Source organism: Rhinopithecus roxellana, chromosome 13 (genome assembly GCF_007565055.1).
Source record: "Rhinopithecus roxellana isolate Shanxi Qingling chromosome 13, ASM756505v1, whole genome shotgun sequence".
In the NCBI taxonomy this organism is placed as follows: domain Eukaryota; kingdom Metazoa; phylum Chordata; class Mammalia; order Primates; family Cercopithecidae; genus Rhinopithecus; species Rhinopithecus roxellana.
This window is the reverse complement of record NC_044561.1, coordinates 114691794-114713737: the sequence shown is the minus strand read 5'-3', so window position 1 is coordinate 114713737 and position 21944 is coordinate 114691794.

The window sequence follows — 21944 nt, the reverse complement described above, 5'->3', positions numbered from 1 at the left end:
TTATTTTTTTCTTGGTACTTTGTTATATGTTTGAAATATGTCATAATTTTTTTTTGAAAAACCTGACCAATGCTGCAAACAGAACCATTAATTCAGTTTCTAGAGGTTTCCAACTTGCTTTCTCTCGTCGTCTTCTCTTTTATCATCTCAGGCCAAGTGTCAAGGCTGTCATCTTTATCTTGATGTATTTTGAAATTGCTTTTCTGGAAGTACTAAGCTCTACATCCTAAATGGATACATGGAGGCCGTGAAGTAAGCAAGCAGAATCGCCTATTTGCAGGGGCAAATGGAAGGAAAGTGGGCTACATTCAGAGAGGACTTTCTCAAGAGGGTTTATTAAATAATATTCACCAATGGTAACCGTGGTCAGGCTCAGCTTGGCACAGGGACAGGGGATGAGGTGGTAACACCCAGGCTCTGTCTTCCAGACACTCTCAGTCAAGGTAAGTGTCACCTGCCAGCTTCCACCCCCAAAACCAGCCGCCATCTTGCTGCCCATGGTACTTTCAACGCTTCCTTCCTCCCAGTGACCATGGCTCAACATCCACCAGCATGTACAGTGTTGAAAATTGTTTGCTTCACCCATTGTTAGCCACACTCCTGAACCTTCTCCTAGGCCTATGTGGGCACTTCCTTGCAAAATCCAGATTTAGCAAGAGCCCTGCTAAATGAGTGTATCAAGAACCCCCACCCTCAACATCCGACCACTCTGTATCTGCTCAGGTTCCTCATCATCCAGGGTGAGGCTCCAGTGCCATCCATGCTGTCCACATTACAATTTCATCCATCCCATCCACACCCCAGTGCCATCCATCCCGTCCACACCCCAGTGCCATCCATGCTGTCCACGGCCCAGTGAAATCCATCCCGTCCACGCTACGGTACCAGGCATCCCGTCCACCCTTCAGTGCCATCTGTGCCATCCCCGTGCCTCCCTCTGGTCCCAGATGAGAGGTTTTCCCAGCACATTTTCCGTCCGTGGTCACAAGCTGCTGCTTATTTCCTGAAAGATAAACAATCCTAAATTTTAGGTTAATCATCTCCTTTTTTTACACAAAATTGTTTGACACTTATAACTCCTATCCCTAAATAATACGTTGTTTACAGTTGGCTTGTTTTGAACTTCATATAAATGGAATCATACTGAGTGTATTTTTCTATGACTTGTTTTTCCCCCAAATAACACTAACTCGTTTTTGAGAATCATCAATGTTTGATATTTGTAGCTAAAATATATTAAATTTTATTTCAATATTATATTTTATGGATGTGCTATACATGACTCTGTAGAGACCAAGGGAAATCTTATCCTTGTCCTTTGAAAGGTCCCTGAAAATCAGTTGGCAAAATGTAGAGTAGTAGGAAAAAACACCTACAAAATTTATCGTAATGTCCATAGCACAGGGGAATTGCAGGGGAATGATTACGCAGAAGGTGATCCACCTTCCTCCACAGATGAAAGACAGGCGGAAGATAGATGATTTTTAGGGAGATTCAATGGGCTTGGAGAGCATACAGTGGTCTGGAACAAAGTCTGTTGGGCCCCAGAGCAGGTGTGTTGACAAAAGTCAGTCTCCCAAGTAGCTGGGATTACAGGCATGCACCACCACTCCCAGCTAATTTTTGTATTTTTAGTAGAGACAGGGTTTCTCCATGTTGGCCATCAGGATGCAGGGAAGCCCTTCCGTTGCCACGAATGTCTCCCTGGCGTCACCCTTCATAGTCACGCCTTCCCCGCTCCCTGATCCGTTCTTACCGCCATCATCGTCCTTCTCAAGAGTGTCATACAAAGAGAAGTTTAGGGTATGGACTAAATCAGTTTTGAGACTGATTTCTTTCACTGAGCATAATTCCTTTGAATTATTCCAAGTCGTTGTCTGTATCGATATTGCACCTGTCATTCCAGCTGAGTGGCAAGCATTGCATGACACCAGTGTACGGGTTCCACAGCGTTCCCTCAGGGTATCCCTGAGTATGGATTACAGTTTATCAATTCCCCTGGGGACAGGCATTTGGACTGTTGCCAGTATCAGGCTATGAATAGAGCTGCCATAAACATTATGCACATTTTTATATGAATTTGGGTTTCATCCCTCTTGGATAAACACCCGAAAGAGGTATCGAGGGGCACATGTCTGTTTAACTTTCTAAGAAACTGCAAACTGATCTTTATTAGGTTGGTGCAAAAGTAATTGTGGTTTTTGCATTAAAAGTACTTTTAATGGCAACATTTCATTTTATAAAATAATAATAGTCTGAACAAAAGAAGGAAGAAGGAAGGAAGGAAGGAAGGAAGGAAGGAAGGAAGAGGAAGGAAGAAGGAAGGAGGGAGGAGGGAGGAGAGTAGATAGATTTGATGTGATGTTTGGATGACTTCTATATATCAGATATATTACCTACATCCCCCCTCCCGCCTCTACATCCGCACCATAAAGAAGCACTCCCATACGAATCAAGCGAATTCCATATCGTCCTTCCTTATTCCAACATCCGCTCCCTATAGTCTCCTCCTTTCCTTCTCCCTCCCTCCCTCCTCCGCTGGTCGGGCGTTCTTACTTCCTTCCTTCCTCCTTTTTTTTATTTTTTTTGTTGTTTTTCTTTTTCTGAGACAGAAACTCATCCTGTTGCCCAGGCTGGAGTGCGATGGCGCGATCTTGGCTCATTGCAACCTCTGCCTCCCGGATTCAAGCACTTCTCTGCCTCAGTCTCCCAAGTAGCTGGGGTTACAGGCGCCCGCCACCATGCCCAGCTAATTTTTGTATTTTTAGTACAGACAGGGTTTCACCATGTTGGCCAGGATGGTCTCGATCTCTTGACCTTGTGATCTGCCCGCCTCAGCCTCCCAACGTGTTGGGATTACAGGTGTGAGCCACCACACTTGGCCTCCATTTTTTATCTATTGACTTTTAGGAATCACACTTTTGGTGTCGAGTCTAAGTACTCTTTGTTTAAACTGGTCACAAAACTTTTCTCCCATATTTTCTTTTAAAAATTTTAGAGTTTTACTTTTCACATTTAGATCTATGGTGTGTTTGGGGTTAACTTATGCAGAAGGTGTGAAGCTTAAATCAAAGTTTACTTTTTGGTAAGTGAACATCCAATTGTCTCAACATCTTTTGTTGAAAGACTATTCTTTTCCATCGAATGCCTTTGTGCCATTGTTAACAATCGACTGGCCACATCTCTGTCGATCTATTTCTGGGCTCTCTATTCTGTTCCGTTGATCTACGTGTTTATCTCTTTGCCAGTATGACAATCTTCATGACTGTAGCCCAAAGCAAGCCTTAATAATAAGGTCGTATCATTCCTTCTAATTCATTTTTTTGTTGTTGTTCAAAATTGTTTAGCCTATTCTATTTGGGTTTTTTTATTCTATGTAAATTTTAGAATGAGCTTCCCTATGTCTACAAAAAAAAAAAATTGTGCTGGAATTTTAACGACTTAATTTATATCTGTGGATAACTTCAAGGAAATTGACGTTTTTCTTATGCTGAATTTTTCAATTCATTAACACAGTATATCTCTTCATTTATGAGGTCTTCTTTGATTATTTTTATCAGTGTTTTGTAATTCTTACCACAAAGATTCTGTACATTTCATTAGACTGATTCCTAAGAGACTCCTTTGGAGCTCTTGTAAATGGCATCGTTTCATTAATTTCAGACTTCAATTGTCCATTGCTAGTATATAGAAACATACCTTACTCTTATTCTTGTTATTTTCCTTCCACGTGATTTTGGTTTGTTTTCTCTCATCTGTTTCTCATTTCTTAAAGTTAAAGCTTGTGTCATGGATTTTCAGACCCTTCTCCTTCCTAACAGGAGCGAAGAACACTTAGCCAGAGAAAACACACTCTCTGTTTCCTTGCCGGCACCACTTTAGCTACGCTCTATACATTTGGATGTCACGAATTTTCTTTTTTTTTTAGGTCAGAATTTTGTTTTGTTTTGTTCTTTGAGATGGAGTCTCACTCTGTCACCCAGGCTGGAGAGCAGTGGTGCAATCTCAGCTCTCTCCACCTTTCGCCTCCCAGGCTCAAACAAGTCTCCTGCCTCAGCCTCCCGAGTAGCTGGGATTACAGGTGCCTGCCACCACACCTGGCTAATTTTTTTTGTATTTTTAGTAGAAACAGGGTTTCACGATGTTGGCCAGGCTGGTCCCGAACTCCTGACCTCAAGGGATTCACCCGCCTCCGCCTCCCAAAGTGCTGGGATTAAGTGTGTGAGCCACCGCACCCGGCCAGGTCAGAATAGATGTTAATTCCCACTGAGGCTGTGTCTGTGACTCATGGATTCCTGAAAAGTGGGTTCCTTAATTTCCAAGGGTTTGGATGTTTTCCTGTCGACTTTCTGTTATTGTCAGTTTAATTACATTACAGCCAGTATGAAGTCACACTTTTTATGATTTCTGTGTTTTAAAAGTTGTTAAGGTTTGTTTTACAGTCCAGGACATGCCTCTCAGGAATGCGCCAGGTGTTTGCTCTTGCTGGTTAGGGCCGCTTAGTTGATGGTGTTATTGGGCTTTTTTTTTTTGGTCTTCCAACGTTCTAACTCCTAGCTCTACCAGTCTCTGGAGGGAAAGGTTGACGTGTCCAATTCTATCTGTGAGTGTGTCTGTTTGCCCTCTTAGTTCTGTTTATTTTGAAGTGATGTTATCAGGCACATACTCTCTGAGCATCGGTACGTCTTCTTGGTGAACTAACCCCCTTATCACTGTGCAATGTCCCCTCTTGATGTCCAGAACTGTTGTTTACGCTGAGGCTTGAAACGCATGATGTACGTGAAGGCCCACATATTATATGGTGAAGAATCTTACAGGTGTAAATCAAGCTCACTAACCATGAAAAGACATTCATATCCTCTCACCTCAACCAGAACCCCCTTCCTCACAACCCAGAGGAACAGGGTCGAAGCCGGATTGTCAAGGTTCTCAACTCCCTGTTCCAACTGTATTTAGGGGGCCCTGGAGCAGCCCCTCTTCCCTGGCAATGGCCACCCTCTGGCCCTTGCAGTGTTAATGCCCAATGGGTTCACCTTGCCCGCTGCCTACAACCAGGAATAAACAAAGTCACTGTAAAAGGGATTAAACAAACAAACAAGGAATTGTTTGATGTTGATATAACCACTCTAGCTGTTTTTGATTGGAAGTGAGCTTCTTATAGATGACGAAAGGCTGGGCCAAGCTTCTTTATCCATTCTGACACTGTCCGTCATTGAATTGGTGTGTTTAAGCCATTTGCATTTAATGGAACTATTGATGTGTTTACTTTTAGGTTCACCATCTTATTATTCCTTTTTTGTTTGTTTGTTCCAACTGTTTTCCTTTCCTCTTTTTCTCCTTTCTGTCCTTCTTCTGGATTTTTTTTTTTTTTTTTGAAATGGAGTCTCGCTCTGTCACCCAGGCTGAAGTGCAGTGGTGCCACCTCAGCTCACCGCAACCTCCGCCTCCTGGCTCAAGAGATTCTCCTGCCTCAGCCTCCGGAGTAGCTGGGATTACAGGTGGCTGCCACCACTCCTGGCTAATTTTTGTATTTTTATTTTTTTTAATTTTAATTTTAATTTTAATTTTAATTTTTTTTTTTTTTTTTTTTTTTTTTTGAGATGGAGTCTCGCTCAGTCGCCCAGGCTGGAGTTCAGTGGTGCGATCTCGGTTCGCTGCAAGCTCCTCTTCCTGGGTTCATGCCATTCTCCTGCCTCAGCCTCCAGAGTAGCCAGGATTACAGGCGCCCACCACCATGCCTGGCTAATTTTTTTTTTTTTTTTTTTTTTTTTTTGTATTTTTAGTAGAGATGGGGTTTCACCGTGTTAGCTGGGATGGTCTCCATCTCCTGACCTCGTGATCCGCCGCCTCGGCCTCCCAAAGTGCTGGGATTACAGGTGTGAGCCAGCTGTTTGTATTCTTACATCGTATAGTGGGTATTAGACTGCTTGCTGAATTAACAAAATGTCTTTTAGGGATCTGTTCATATCATTTTATTTTTCCTCTGCTTTATAGATTGAGTGAATTAGGTTGTTGAATATCCTAATATGAAACCGCATTTATGTTTCTGGAAAAAATACTACGTTGTTAAATTGTTCTATTTGTCTGTTACATTTCCATATTCTATTTGCCATCCTGATACTTAGAATTCTTGACATTCATGTCAACGTTGGAGCTGGAATGTAATTTCCTCTTTTGTACGATGTTGAAGATACAGGTAGTCCAGTTATGCTTGCTTCCAAAGTGAGATCAGGCACTGCTCACCTTTTCCTGTGACACAGTGTTGGCTCAGCAGTACTGTAATGTCCTTGCCTCTAATGTTGCGTGTGACTCATCTGTGAAACCAATTGTCACGATGCCTTATTGAAAGTGATGTTCTCAGACCAAGTTTCTCGTCCCCCTGCTTCCCCTTGGGCTGATGCTGGCTGATTTACAGTTGGCTGCGCAGGTGCTTCCTCTGTGGTCCCAATTTTATTTCCATAAACATGCTGTCCTCATAACTGAGTGACTCACTTCACAGGCTCTGCCCTCCTCCAGCCTCCCGTGTGAGGCAAGGGGGTCTCAGGTCAAGGAATGTGACCCGGGGGGGCTGTAGTCCCTCCTTCCCTCCAGCCTACTCTCCAGGGCCCCAGGGATCCTCCAGCAAGTGTCCTGCTTCTGTGGCTCCGTGGTCTCGTGGGTCCCCACTCTCCAGGTTGGACTGGGATGCTGTGTGCAGAGCCTAGGCAAGCTGCTGAAAACGCCTTTGTAAAAACTGTAACGGAGAAAATTATGTTTGTGAAATAGATTAGACCTAACTGACTCCATTTTCCTTTTAACTTTTTTTTTTTGCAGGTGGAGTCTTGCTCTGTCGCCTAGGCTGGAGTGCAGTGGTGCAATCTCGGCCCACTGCAACCTCCGACTCCCTGTGTCAAGCGATTCTCCTGCCTCAGCCTCCCCAGTAGCTGGGACTACAGGCACACACCACCATGCCCAGTTAAGTTTTGTATTTTCAGCAAGACGAGGCTTCACCATGTTGGCCAGGATGGTCTCGATCTCCTGACCTTGTGATCTGCCCACCTCGGCTTCTCAAAGTGCTGGGATTACAGGTGTGAGCCACCACGCCCAGCCTCCTTTTAACTTTTAAACTGTCTTTGTTTATTCCTGGTTGTAGGCAGCGGGCAAGGTGAACCCACTGGGCATTAACACTGCAAGGGTCAGAGGGCGGCCATTGCCAGGGAAGAGGGGCTGCTCCAGGGCCCCCTAAATACAGTTGGAACAGGGAGTTGAGAACCATGACAATCCAGCTTCGACCCTGTTCCTCTGGGTTGTGAGGAAGGGGGCTCTGGTTGAGGTGAGAGGATATGAATGTCTTTTCATGGTTAGTGAGCTTGATTTACACCTGTAAGATTCTTCACCATATAATATGTGGGCCTTCAGGTATATCATGCATTTCAAGCCGGAACAACAGGTCTTAGACATCACAGGGGCCTGTGGTACTGCGGGGACCCTAGTGCATGAATGAGATACTGCCTCTCTATGGTTTCAAAATTTAATTAGTAAAGGGGGTCACGATTAGGAAAAAAAGCCTAAAACACTACTTAGGGTGACAATAATTATGAGAAACGCTGTCAGGGACAGGCCAGTCGCAGGCTGCATGAAACGCTGGCTTCATCATTTAATTGTGTGTGTCTGGTCATTTTAGTTATGTTCTGATCTGCACACCTGATTTTCTTTTTCTTTTTTCCTTCATCAGGTTCAGCAGGATTCCTGTATTCACGCATCTATTCAAAGAAACAATTATTGGATTTAGGCATGTTTTCTAAGACTTTTTTTGTCTTGAAATTAATTAATTTAACTTTTATCTCGTGAATCTCCCTTTTGTCTTTTATTTGGTGTTTTACTGCCTTTCTTTATTATTAAACACCTAACTGTACAGTTTTCCACTTCAACCAGGGAGACACTCCACCTTCCTCCAGCACCTGTGACATTCTCTGAGCTGCGTCGGGCGAGTAAGCGCTGAGCTTCCTCACTTTCTGGTGAGTTTGAAACGTCTGGCATGTCTTGGGTTCTGGGCCAAGTGATGTCCACAAATCAATTCTTCTTTTCTATGGGCTTACAATTTTGCTCACCATTTTATGATCTATTTTTAATTGTATTGGGTTAGAATTGGAGGAAAAGGCCTGTAAAAAATCACAACCGAGTTTTATGCTTCTGGTATTTGTCGTCAGATACGTGATTGTTTTTGAAGAGAATCCCCACACATGAAATAAAACAACCAGACAGCCTCTGATTAAGGTTCAGTCTGTGTTATTTGCTGAATTGAGTGTATTTATTTCACAATTCAATTCTTTTGTCTGTTTTAGTTTTTAATCTCAGATATATATTTGATTCCAAAACAGACGGAATTTCTCGCTGATGCTGCTTTGATCCAGATCTTGTATTTGTGATCATCTAGGCTTTGTTCATTCAGCTGCTGTATATTTTGGTGCATGCATGAAGTTCTGTGACTGTTAAAATTTCTTCAGAAACTGTGCTTCTTATAATCATGCAATATTGTATGTTTGTGCCTGTTTACTACTTTTCCCCTAAAATTCTAAAATTCCACAAGGGTGTTAATACGATTGTTATTGTTTCCTGAACAGAAACTCCAGGCCCCACGTCCTGGTCGCTGAGACTCTTGGGGTGCCTTTATTTTTCTTGTGCCTTCTTTTCTATCCAAGAAATGCAAATGGAGTGGCCTCTCTCCTTTCTCACTGAGTTTTGCTCTTAGAAAAATGTAAAGTGACTTAAAATTATTGCTATACATTATAACTTCATTGTGGAAACTGACTAAGAAACTACAGATACATGGAAATAAAGTATAGATAAACGAAGTGCAATGTCGCCATCCGGGAGGAAACATCACAGCTGTCTATGGCAGCTTGGACTCCCTGGGACGAGACGCTGGGCAGGGTTTAGGGAGAAGGCTGTGCGTCCAGGAGCAACGTGGGCCCGGCTGTGGCTCATGGGGGTGGGCACGCAGGAGTGACAAAGGGAGGGGAGCCCGGTGCCCCCCGAGCTGACGGACAAACTGCAGTCACGGTCCTGCGCTTCATGCAGGTTCTCAATCCCCATGAATGCATTCCGTCTTCTCTTGCCGGTGACCATTAATCACATTTTAGAACCAGGACGTGGACTTGGACTTCCTAGGTCTTGCGTGTGTTTCCAGTTTCCCGTGGATCTGTAGGAGGCTGGGATTACAGAGTGAGATGTGCAAGGCTTACAAGAAGCCAAGAGGAAGTGTTGAGTTGACGGCGTTGACGGTCTGGTAGACCATCCCAGAATTCAGGGGGACGTGTGGGCTGCACGTGGGCAATGGACAGTCAGCCCGTGCTGACTGGGACGCCCCAGCGAAGTGGGCAGGAGACCAGAGGAGGGTCCCTGTCAAGAGGGTCCTTGGGAAGAGGTGGGGACCGGCCCTGAAGCCTGAGGTGAAGGAGGGGAGAGCGGGGCACCTCACAGAGGCCACAGGAGGGAGGCCTGTTGGGAGGATGGAAACCTGCTGAGTTTGAGGGTGAAGGACAGGGGAGGATGCCTGCATGGTCCCCTCTAGAGAGAGCAGAGGGAGTAGAGACAGAGTATCTCTGCAGTTGTGGCTGGGAGCGGGAGCTACTGTGGCACCCAGGCCCAAGAGGGAGCTGCGTCCTTCGCTTGTGTTTAGACACAGCACATTTGTGCAGCCCTGACAGCCAGCCCACGGCCCCCTCTGCCAGCCCCCTTCTAACCTGTGGCCTCCTTCAGTTCAAAAGACGATTGGGGGACAAGCCGTCGGCTTGGTTACTGAGAGAGGCTGGGCTGGAAGAGAAGGCGCAGATGTGTTTGACAAGCAGCCCAGGGAAGAGTGAGCCCCAGCCCTCAGCAGGCTCCCCGGGACTGAAACAGCCTGGGGCCTGCAGTCCCACGTGGTGGTGAGGAGCCAGTCCCCGGAAAAGCTGTGGGGGCCCTGCGGCGGCTGAGCCCAGAGGGAGAAAGGAAGGGGCAGGCCGCACACTTGGTTGTGTACCTGCCAGACCAGCTCTTCTCCCCTGCGCAGGCGGTGCAGTGGGTGTCAGAAGGAGTGCGGCCTTTGCAGGCATCACTCTGGAGGAGGAACATCAGCCTCGGGAATACCCTTCCTCTAACAGGGGTACATGGGCTGCCCTCGCTGGTTCTCATTCCTTCCTCTGCTGCCAAGGGGATTGGTCAGACCTCCGTGGGCCTCCACTGTGGGTCTCCACACTGGGATCGATGGTAATGCATTTGGGCCAGCACGTCCTCTGGGGTGGATGGCCAGTCCTCCCCACGGCAGTGGTGAGATGCTGAGGGCCCAGGCATGTGTGGGAGGCATGTGAGCCCCAGACACTCACCAATGGCCGATGGCCACGTTGCTCAGCTCACTCCTGGCCTTGCTGGGCCTGTCTCTCATCTGTAAAATGAAAAGATTGAAGCAATTATTCCAATTGCTCTGAGGGCCTTTGATTCTAATCTTTATTTCTGGCGAAAAAATATGTTTATGTTGAGATCATTTTAGCAAATTGTTTCCAAGAGTAAATTTTATTTTAAGGGCAACTGTAACTCACTTGTTTTCCTCCTACTGTCCGAATCTTTACGGTGAAATTGCTGGTGTGTCTTTCTCAGTGTCTAATTCAAGCAACTGAGATTCTTCATGACAAGGAGGAACAGGGGCCCCTTGAGGAAGCCAGGGTCAAAATTCTGGTGGGCACAGAGCGCAGGCAACTCTGTTGGTTCTCACTCAAACCCTCTCAAGGAAGGAGGGCAACAATGGCAACCTCCACAATACCTGTTCCCATCAATCGTCCACCCACCCGTCAACTCATCTATCATCCACCCATCCATCAACCCATCCATCCACCCATCTATTCATCCATCCATCATCTACCCATCCATCAGTCCATCCATCCATCATCTACCCATCCATCAGTCCATCCATCCATCCACCCATCCATCATCCACCCACCCATCCATCCATCATTCAGTCAACCATTAATCCATCATCCCTCCTCCATACATCTATATTCCACTCATCCATCCATCATGCACTCATCAATCAATCCATCCATCCACCTATCCATCAATCCATCTCTCCATCATTCATCAATTCATCATCCACCCATCCCTCCATCCATCCATTCATCCATCCATCTATCCATTTATCCATCATCTACCCATCCATCAATCCATTTATCAATCCATCCATGAATCCATCCTCATCCATCCATCCCTTCACCCATTTGCCCACCTGCCCATCCCTCCATCCTTTCATCCATCCATCCCTTCACCCATCATTCACCCATCCACCAATCCATCTATCCATTCATCCCTCATCCACCCAGCCATCCCTCCATCCCTATACCCATCCATCCATCCATCCATCCATCCATCCATCCATTTGTCATCTACCCACCCACCCATCTGCCATCTACCCACCTATCCATCTTTTCACCCATCCATTCATTATCCACACACACACGGCTGTCCGTCATCCACCTACCCATTCATCTTTTCATCCATCCATCCATCCATTCATCTATTCACCCATCCATCCAGGGGGGATTTATGGAGTTCCTGCTTCCTGGTTGTTCTGTTGTGTACCTGAGGCCCTGGCTCTACAGCTCAGCAGTCTGGTCCTGTGTCATGTGATCATAAAGGTAAGGAAGCAGAGGAAAGAAGGCAAGCATGGTTAGGGGATCGAGAGTGGAGTGAGAAACTAAAACCTAGAAAGCTCAGGGGACCCCCACTTGTCACACCAGCTCTGGCCGCTCTCATTTTCAGTTATAGCAGATTAAGTGGCACACAGCAGATAGACAGATACACAGTCAGATCAGACTGATATAAAGACAGAGGTAGATGGATCCACAGATAATAGACAGATACAGAGATCAGTGAGTAATAGATAGATGAGAGATAAATATAGGAGATAAAAAGATGACAGATGGATAAATGATAGGTGGTTAGACAGGTGGATATGCAAACTTTCATACCTAGAATTCAGACACAACATTGCACCTTTGTGTGTGTGTGTGTACATATGCGCACTTGCGCCAGACACACAGCAGATTTTAAATGAGCATTTGCTGCCTGAATGTCTAAGGGGTAGCATTTGGTTTTCCTAGAATCCCTCGAGGGGTCTGCCAGGGAAGGAGTCTCCGGGGAGATTTCTCAGAATTGGTGTAGAACATGCGGAATCCTAAGCCTCACCATGGGTGGTGGGAGTTGGGGCTTCTCAGGACAGGGCCCAGGAGACACTGCATAGGCTGCATCCGGGGAGCACAGGCCTGCAGGAGGCTACACAGTGGCCAGGTCCTACAAGAAGAGGCCGTGCTGGCCCTAAGGCTTTGCAGTTCTCTCCTACTGCTTCCCCCTCACAGTGGGGACACCAAGGTCGGGGTGGGAGTGGTGACATCCCCAGCACTGGGGAGTCCTGACAGTGGGACCCCCACCATCCATACAGGGCTCAGCCCACAGAGGCTGCTGCACCCCAAAGCTTCACCCTGCAGCCCTCACACTGGCCTGTGTCTCCCCATTCCGACACCAATCAATAGCCATCTGCTAAGAGGGGAAAGCACAGACAGGTGTGCTGGGCGCGTGATGGTGCTGTGGCTGTCCTCCCATCTGGGCACCTCCTGGGTGTCCGATTTCCTCACTCAGTTGCCTGGCCGCCTCCCCCAGGAAGTCTCCCTGGATGCCCTTGCCCAGGGTGAGTGAGTTTCTCTCCCTTGGGGCCCCTCACTCTGGACCTGTGTTGATCCAGCCCTAACAATGGCCCTCAGCTTTCATGTCCCACCCACGGGGACTTGGGATCCCTGAAGGCAGAGGCCGCATTCAATTCATCTCAGTCCCAGGACCAAGCACAACGTCTGCAGAAAGCAGTGACTCGATACATTTTTTGTTTCATTTGCCCAATTTGGTCAATTAAAAAAAGGGCTATTATCCTGCACTAGAATTTCCAGCTGAATTTGCTGCCTGAGATCTGCTCTAGAAGGAAAAATAGACGTCAGCTCCACGTCTCTGCAGACCGCACAGCTCTAGGATGATGCAATTAACTTCTCCGGCCTCCAAGGTAGCTTGATGTTAGTTCAATTTTATTATATTTCAGAATTTTCTCTCAGGTTTTTCTTCCATTCCTCAGCTTCCTTCAAAAATAGTTCCTAGATGAAGTCTTGACCGAGAAAGAGATGTTATTTGTGTCTCTGTTACGTCTCAAATTATATTGAATTGTTTTATTGATGCAAACGCCCCACCCTCAAAGTCCCCACTGCAGCAAACGCAGCCTGGCTGGTGGCAGCTGGGGCAGGGATGGGCCAGGCATTGTTCATGGCAGCGCTGGTCCACTCTGCAAGGACTGTAACGGAGGGGGCAGCCTCTCCCTGAGTAAAGCTGAGGACTTTCCACACCTGCTCCAAGTCTTTCTGCCGTCTTGGAAACATTGTTTAAAGAAATACCTTGGGGAAGAAGAAGTCCTACTCTGTGGCTGATGCAGGAGCACGGGCGGGCTTTGCAATCAATAGGAAACCACTTGGCGTCTTGAGAGCTGTCCTGGGAGGCGGAAGGGGTTTCCTCTGGAATCCCACCCAGCAAATGCAGAGGACAGGTGGGGACTTGCAGGGCGGTGGTTTCAGCAGATGCCTGAGTGCCTCCAGGAATGAGTCAGGAGGCATCAGAGGCCTGGATGGTCTCTGTGGCAGAAATGGGCCTCTGGTCAGCCCTAGGGGGTCAGAGCTGAGGGGTGGACGGTCCCTCAGGACCCACAGCTCAGGACCCACCCCAGCTATGAAACTCTCCCTGAGGTGGCTCTCCGCGTGCTGTGAGACGAGGGAGGACACAGGGGCGGGTCTGTGGCTGTCCTCCTCCTCCGTGTCTCAGCCCAGCAATCCGACAGTGCTTTCAACTTGGGTCGCCTTTATTCCTGTTCCCTGATATCCCAAACATCAGTAAGTCTTGTCTATTTCACATCCTGGACGTCTCCGAAAGCCACTAAGTTTTCTCCATCTGGACCACTGGCACTGGCCCAAGCCACAAATGTCTGGCATGCGGGCAGGTGGAAAGCTCCATCCATCAGACCTGTACCCCCTGCCTACCCCTGAGGCCTTCCCTGGTCTCTATCACAATGCTACCTTCACATCATGTCTATGTTCCTCTGCTCTTTAAATCCATCTTGTATGGAGATAGGTTCCCCTAAGCCTGTTCCCTTGTAGTGCCATCTCGGTGGATAAAACCCTAAAACCCCCATCTCTGTGATGATCCCATCAGAAGCCTGGGCATCAGGCCAACTTCCTCTTTCCCCAAGTGCACTAATTTTACTTCCCAAGTACTTCCCAGATGCACCCCTCATTCCTAACATTTGTAATTCCCAAGGGCTTCCCCTGGGCTCAGCTTCCAGAGGGTCTCCGTACCTGCTGTCTGGCCTGGGTGACTCTCTGACACCCAAGTATGTGTTGCATTCTCCCTGGGAGATCTGCCCCACTCCGACTGGATGCATCTCTAGCCAGTGCCATGCTGGTCACAGACAGCGGGCACACAGCAGGCTCCTGCCTCTCCACCACGGCTCTAGCTGCTGCCTCCACCTGCGCTGCTTAGCTCTCCTTCTCCAGAAGCCTTTCTCCCTGTGCTCGACCCTCTAGACTTGAGGGCAATGTCCCTACCTGCAGAAAGACATCCCTGAGCTGAGCTTCCTCGTCTAGAATTGCTGAACATCTCCACATGACATTAAAATTATCTGTTTTGTTCCTGCCATTAAGATTACACGTGATCAAGGAAATAGTAAGTAAAGATGTGGTCAGAAAGCAGAGAAATGTAAAACTCAGTGTATACCTAACATGCAGATAACCAATCCTAGAAGGCAGAAAAAAAAAAAAAAAAAAAAGCTAACGTTGCACTCATGGCAAACCTGGCAAAAGGTTGACAATCACCATGGATGAGAAACTCACACACGAATGGCGGCTGTGGCCAGAGTGAGCACAGCACAGAGGCACAAAGGCAGTGCGTGGAGCCACACAGGACAGCCGGGCGGATGGAAGCCAAAGACAGCAATGCACAGGAGTGTTTGCAGTGGCTCCTGGCTTGTCTCTGGGCCTGCGAGTGCAGGAATGCTCATACGCGTGGATACATCCAATTCTAGACAGCTCTTTCTGTCAATTCCAGATTGCTCTTTCTGTCCATTCTAGACAGCTCTTTCTGTCAATTCTGGATTGCTCTGTCAATTCTAGACAGTTCTATCAATCCTAGACAACTCTTTCTGTCAATTCTAGATTGTCTTTCTGTCCATTCTAGACAGCTCTTTCTGTCAATTCTGGATTGCTCTGTCAATTCTAGACAGTTCTATCAATCCTAGACAACTCTTTCTGTCAATTCTAGATTGCTCTTTCTGTCCATTCTAGACAGCTCTTTCTGTCAATTCTGGATTGCTCTGTCAATTCTAGACAGTTCTATCAATCCTAGACAACTCTTTCTGTCAATTCTAGACTGCTCTTTCTGTCAATTCTAGACAGCTCTTTCTGTCAATTCTGGACAGCTCTTTCTGTCAATTCTAACTACTCTTTCTGTCAATTCTAGATTGCTCTTTCTGTCCATTCTAGACAGCTCTTTCTGTCCATTCTAGACAGCTCTTTCTGTCAATCCTAGACAGCTCTTTCTATCAATCCTAGACAGCTTTCTGTCAATTCTAGATTGCTCTTTATGTGCCGCTTGTGGGGAGGATGGGAGTGAATTTCTAAAATATGTATTCATTTTGTCTTGGTACTGGCATTCTAATGATAAATATTAAGGTTATCATTCTAACTAAAATAAGACTTTTATCCAAAGCTCTATGAACAGCTCAACAACTAAAATAATCTAAATGTCCAAAAATATGGAAAGATAATATAAACTGTGATGTAGCCATTTGATCAGTATTTCTGAGCTACTGGGTACCTATATGTGTATATATATGTGTTCATGTATATGAATGGGTATGCATACATATATTTTTAAAAATTTGGCCACCACCCTAGAATCTGTAACCCTAAATGGGTTAGGAGACTCTGGCTTCTTTGTGTAAGTCTTGGGAGGAACTCTCTTATGTAGAGGTCAGAGCCCCAGTTTTCCAGCCCTCCTTGCAGAAAGAGAATGGGCCATGGCCCAGGTCTTGCCAGTCAATGCTCCCAGCAGAGTTGAGCAACCAGGGGCCGGCAAAGACCCTGGGAGGATGGCTTTGCTGAGAGCAGCAGTGTCAAATGGCTATAGAACAGCTACTCTGCAGAGGCGGCAGCAGCACCCAGCATCCATGGGGCCAGCACTGGAAGGCAAGCTCCAGGATGAGTCTGGTGGCACAGGGGTTCTGCCTCTCTCTGTGGTTCTGTCTCAGCGGTTCTGTGTCTCTCTGTGGTTCTGTCTTAGGGGTTCTGATCCTGTGCAGTGACCCTGCGTTTGTGGCCACCACGCCTGGTTTCTCAGCTCTTCTAGAAGCGCTGCAAGCTATGCAAGAGGAATATATTTCTCTCTCTCTCTTTTTTTTTTTTTTTTTTTTTTTTTTTTGCTTAAATGGCTGGACTTGCTTTCTGTTGCTTGCATATGAGAAGGCTGTCTGAGTGTTCTGGCTTGGCCACCTAAAGTTTATGGAGAAATCCTTATGATACAGTGCTTAGTAAAAATTAGTACTAAGCAGCTAAACAATAAATTGTAATAGTAAACAAAACTAAAATTGACTGCGAAATATAGCAACAAAAATTCTACACTCTATATTAGCAAATCACAGCCAGAGATATGTAAAAAAGGGTAATATGTCTCGGCTAAGTGGAATTTACCCAAAAACTATAAAATTGGTTTAAGATTAAGAAAAAAAATCAATGGATGAAATCTACCACCTTATTAGAATAAAGCAGGGGAGCGATCATATTTCAAGAAAAAAATGTCAATAAAATTCAAAATCAATTTATGATAACTCATAGTAAACTAGAATAGAAAAAAAATGTCCTTAATTCTGTAAGGGGCATCTACAAATAAAACCTATTGCAAACATTATAGTTAAGGTCAAAGTACTGAAGCTCTCCGTGATGGTTAACTTCCTGTGTCTATTCGGCTAGGTTACAGTGCTCAATTATTTGGTCAAACAGCAGTCAAGGTGTTACCATGAAGGCATTTTTCGGTGTGATTAACATTTAAAATAGTAGACTTTGAGTAAAGCAGTTGACCTTCCACAATGCGGGTGGGCCTTGTCTAATCAGTTGAACACTTAAGAATCAAGACTGTTTCCTGATAAAGAAGGAATTCTAACCCCAGATAGCGACAAGGAAGCCCTGGTGGAGTTTCCAGGCTGCCAGCCTACCCTACAAATTTCAGACTCGACAGCCTCTAGAATTGTGTGAGCCAGTTTTCTTAATCTCTCTCTCTCTCTCTCTCTCTCTCTCTCTCTCTCTCTCTCTCTCTCTCATCTATCTACCCACCTATCTATCCATCTATCATCTATCTATCTCCATCTGGACCATTAGCTCTGTTTTTCTGGAGAACTCCAACATAGACCTGGGGACAGAGATTGGTTCTAGAGGAAGAAAATCTAAGACTGAGCCTTCTGAATTTGTTCTAAGGTTTCTGGAATTTGGTTATCTAAACTGATTAGGTTTAAACCATGAATGATTCTGTTTCCAGTAGTGAGGAGAGCACTAATTGTCTGTGGTGTTGAGTAAAAAAATTATGCCAGACATTTGTTAAAAATGGCAAGAATGAATGTATTAAAAATGGTCGCAATGGAGGAGAGAAATTGAATTCAACTCTGACTACAGCAAAGACAGTTGGAGACTTGAACCAGCAGGCATGGTGAGGAGATCAGTGGATGGAAAACTAGCAAGAGGAAGTTGATGAGGTAGCAAGCTTCGGGGGATTCTTGCTAAACTGACTCAATAGGATGCTTCATAAGGCAGGGAGAGGTCCTCAGATATCAAGAGCGAGGAGGGGGGTGGAATTTGATAATGGAGGGGGGATTCTTGTTAAACTATCTTAGCAGGATTCTTTGCTGAAACTGAGCTGGTAAGGGGAGCAGGCTCAGGCCAAGGCCTCATTGAGAAGAGGGCTCTGAGGAGCCTGACTGAAGTTTGGTCGAGGAGGGAGTCCTGGTCCATGCATGAAGTGGCAAGAGAGAAATGCAGAATATCACCATGGGATGCTCCTAATTCAATACTCCTAAGAGTCGAGGTTCTGGGGGACTGTGTATACTATACTTTTGAGCATTATTGTCCAAATAATGAGTATATTGAGATTTACTGGTTTCTCCTAATGTTGATGGACAAAGTGGGGAAAGAAACGGATGAGCTCAGGGAATAGAATTCCCAGCTCAATCACTACACAAATAACCTGAAAGCTTCTATGTCTGTCCTGAAAGAAACCCTTCCCTCCTGTAGCTGCAGGGCTAAGAGTGAAACCCAAACCCAGAGTCTCATTCTGCACGTGGCTGATTTACAACTGCAAATTGATCTCCCAGCCTCACAGGGCTGTTTCCTGTTAAAGTGAGCACATTGGTTCCTAAAATCAGGAATGAGCTAACAACGTTTCACTGTGGCCACACACATTCAACATTGTACTGGAGATCCTTGGCAGTGCTATGTGGAGAAAAATGAAAAGAGATACAAAAACTAGAAAGAGAGAAAGAAGTAATATCTTTGTAGATGACATGATTGTGTGTGAAGAAAATTCAAGGAAGTCTACAAGCAAGTCATTAGATTTAATTAGTGAATTTATCAAGGCCAATATAAAAACTAAACATTATTTCCATATACCTGTAACAAACAATTAAGCAGTTACTTTAAAAGGTACTATCTACAATTGCATTGAAAATTAAATATCGACTGACATATGTGCAAGAAATCTACATTAAAGAAAAATAAACATTGCCAAGAGAAACTAAGAGGGTCTAAATAAATGTGGAGATGTACCATCTTCATGGATTGGAAGACACAGTATCAACATGTCCGTTCCTCCCACACTGAGCTACAGATTTATTAGAATTTCATTTAAAACTCCTTTATATTTATTTTGTAGAAACACCTAAGGTGATTTTAAAGTGAACAAGAAAAGTCAAGTGATACAGAAGAGACAAGACAACCAGTGGGAGAAATAACTCACTGGAAGACCAACCACCAAACTCCAAGACTCTCTGTAAAGCCAAAGCAATGTAGACACCATGGTATTAGCATGAAGGTAGACAAATGCATCAATGGAACAGAATGTGAAGGCCTGAAATAGACCCACACATATGCCGAATATTCATCAGAGAAAGGAAGGGTGCCTCAGTCAATTGCCTTAGTCAATCCCCATGGAAAAAGGAATCTTCATTTCTACCTCATGCCATTGATCTGAAGTGATCATTGTCCTAACATGTCAAAGCAAAAATAAAAAGCATTTAGAGAAAAACAAAATAGGACAGCAAGACCACATCTCTCTGACGCTTACCTTCTTTCAAAGGGCTCAGCTGATTAGGTCAGGCTTACCTAGGCAATTCCTTTTGATTAACTCAAAGTGAACGGATTAATAGGTAATCACTGGAGTAATTTCCCGTCATATTCACAGCCCTGGCTTCCCACACACACTGGTGGAGAGGAGCTTATTCAGAGGGTGTACTCTGGGGCAGGAATCTTGGAGGTCACCTTAGAATTCTGTCTAGCACAGACATTGTGTCCAAAACATGCTGATTTCCCAAATATATGGCTATTGAGTGTGAAAGCTTCTGCTAAATACCTGAAGTCAAAACTAATGAGCCTAGAGTAATTGCAATCGACAGTGGCCTGCTGTGTTTCTTGCAGGAGTGGAGCTCAGCATTCAGGGCCCCTCGATCATCTGCAGGTGTGTGGAGTCAGCCAGGGTCTGCCCAGGACTGGGCTGTCGTGAGCTGGCCTGGGGGCTGGAGGTGCTGGGACGGCACCTCCAGGATGTGAGCGTCCACCTTGCGATCCGTGGAGGGAGCTGCCTGGTGTTTTGAGCAGGACAAGTTGAGTTCTCTCCCCTTTCCTTATTCACTTCACTAGAGGAATGATGTGTCACCAGGGTCTCTGCTCCAGTCTGTCTGGGTGGAGAGGGCCAGTGATGGATAACGGTGGAGGGGAGTGGCCCCAGGGTGCCCACAGTGCTAACATCTGTGTTGTGGGGGTGCAGAGGGGCAAGTCCTAGAGTGGTGGGCTTGGAGCCAAGAGGACCTGGGGCAGAAAAGAAGCCCCCACAGTGCTGACCACCCACGTGGGAGGAGGAATAAGAGCCCTTCTAGCTTCCGCAGGTGTTGAGTCAGGACGCATGGGGGCTCCATTAAAGGAAAGGCAGGCTGAGGGGCCAGCTGTGAACTCTGGGGTCATGACTGACCCATGGAACAGATGGGCTCAGGGGCCAGGCAGACAGAAGCCAGGACAGACCTGTCCTCCAGAGGAGGATAATGTGTGAGGTCTGAACTCCAATGTGGGAGAGAGGGGCACGTTCCTGACCCCACCTCTCCCTTCCTCCCCCTGGGTCGAGGAGAGGACCTTTCAGTGTGAGTAGGGAGGGGCTGAGACACGGGCTTCCCCGGCCCGGGGCTCTGTGGCCACTGTGCAGACTCTGCACAGACCTTCCGGGTCCTGAGTGACCCTTGGCCAGAAGCAAATCCGTGTGGACAGGAGCTCATGGTGAGACTGAGACTTTATTTAGAAAAAAAAAAAAAAACTCAACAAGCAAGAGAACATGACAAATTCTTGCTACCATAGTAACTAAGATGACTGGAAGGATGAACCGGGGGAAGAGCCTGGAGGACCAGCACAATTGTCTGCTGCCTCATCTCTCGAGACCCCAGATGCCTCCTGCCTGCCACCGCTTTCTCCCAAATTCCCAACCTGGCAGTGGGGAGGGGGCTGGCTTGTTAAAGATACCTTTGATCCTGACCTCCGTGCTCCGTGCCCACTGCAAAGTAGCCTCCCACAAGCCAGGCTCCCACAAAGCACCCTCCAAAGTCCCTGCCCAGCTTGGGGCCTTCCCCAAGACCCTTCCTTCGCTGTCCTGCTGCCCTGGTTTTCTGCTTAAAGCCGTATCATACATGACCTTTCCGTTGTGGCCCACAGTGCAGGGGCACGCTGGGCCTGCAGGTTTGCCTCCTTCTCCATTCAGAGAGCTCACTCCTCAGAACACCACCTGCCAGTCCTTGTTCCTCTTCCCGTGCTGAGGACCACAGCCTACGTTTCCTTGGGGCTGGGCCCACGAGAACCAGACACCAGGGTCTTTGTGAGGAGACGGGGTCAGTGGGTTCTGAAGGCACAGCGCTGTGTCCAGTTGGCAGACAGAGGAGGTGAAATCAGAGAGAAAAAGGCTGCATGTCATGGCTTCAGGGGCCCCAGACCATGAGGAAGGACCCCAGGCCAGGAGGAAGGACCCCAGACCATGAGGAAGGACCCCAGGCCAGGAGGAAGGACCCCAGACCATGAGGAAGGACCCCAGGCCAGGAGGAAGGACCCCAGACCATGAGAAGGACCCCAGGCCAGGAGGAAGGACCCCAGACCATGAGCAGGACCCCAGGCCAGGAGGAAGGACCCCAGACCATGAGCAGGACCCCAGGCCAGGAGGAAGGGAGTTGTTTTCCATGCAGTGATGAGGACATGGGCATTCTGATAAGGAATTGTGAGCTGCAAGATGGAGGGTGCACAGGGCCACAGCCCAGCAGTCCTGGAAAGGCTGGCAGGGAAGCTGTGAATCCTGAAAGGTAGAACAGAGTCAGCCAGGGACCAACCAGGAAGAGCCTTCCCCACAGAGAACCCCACATCACCAGAGAGACCAATGCAGGCAGACAGAGAACCCAGCAGAGAGGGGCCCAGCATATCAGTCACCAGGAACCCCTGCATCAAGTGGCAGCAAGACCCCTTGGCACAGCCACCTGGATGCTACAGGAAAGGGAGTGAGTTGAGCCCTGACTCTGAGCTCTGGCAGGTGCTGGGGAGCAGGGAGCCCTGACTCTGCTCTGCTGA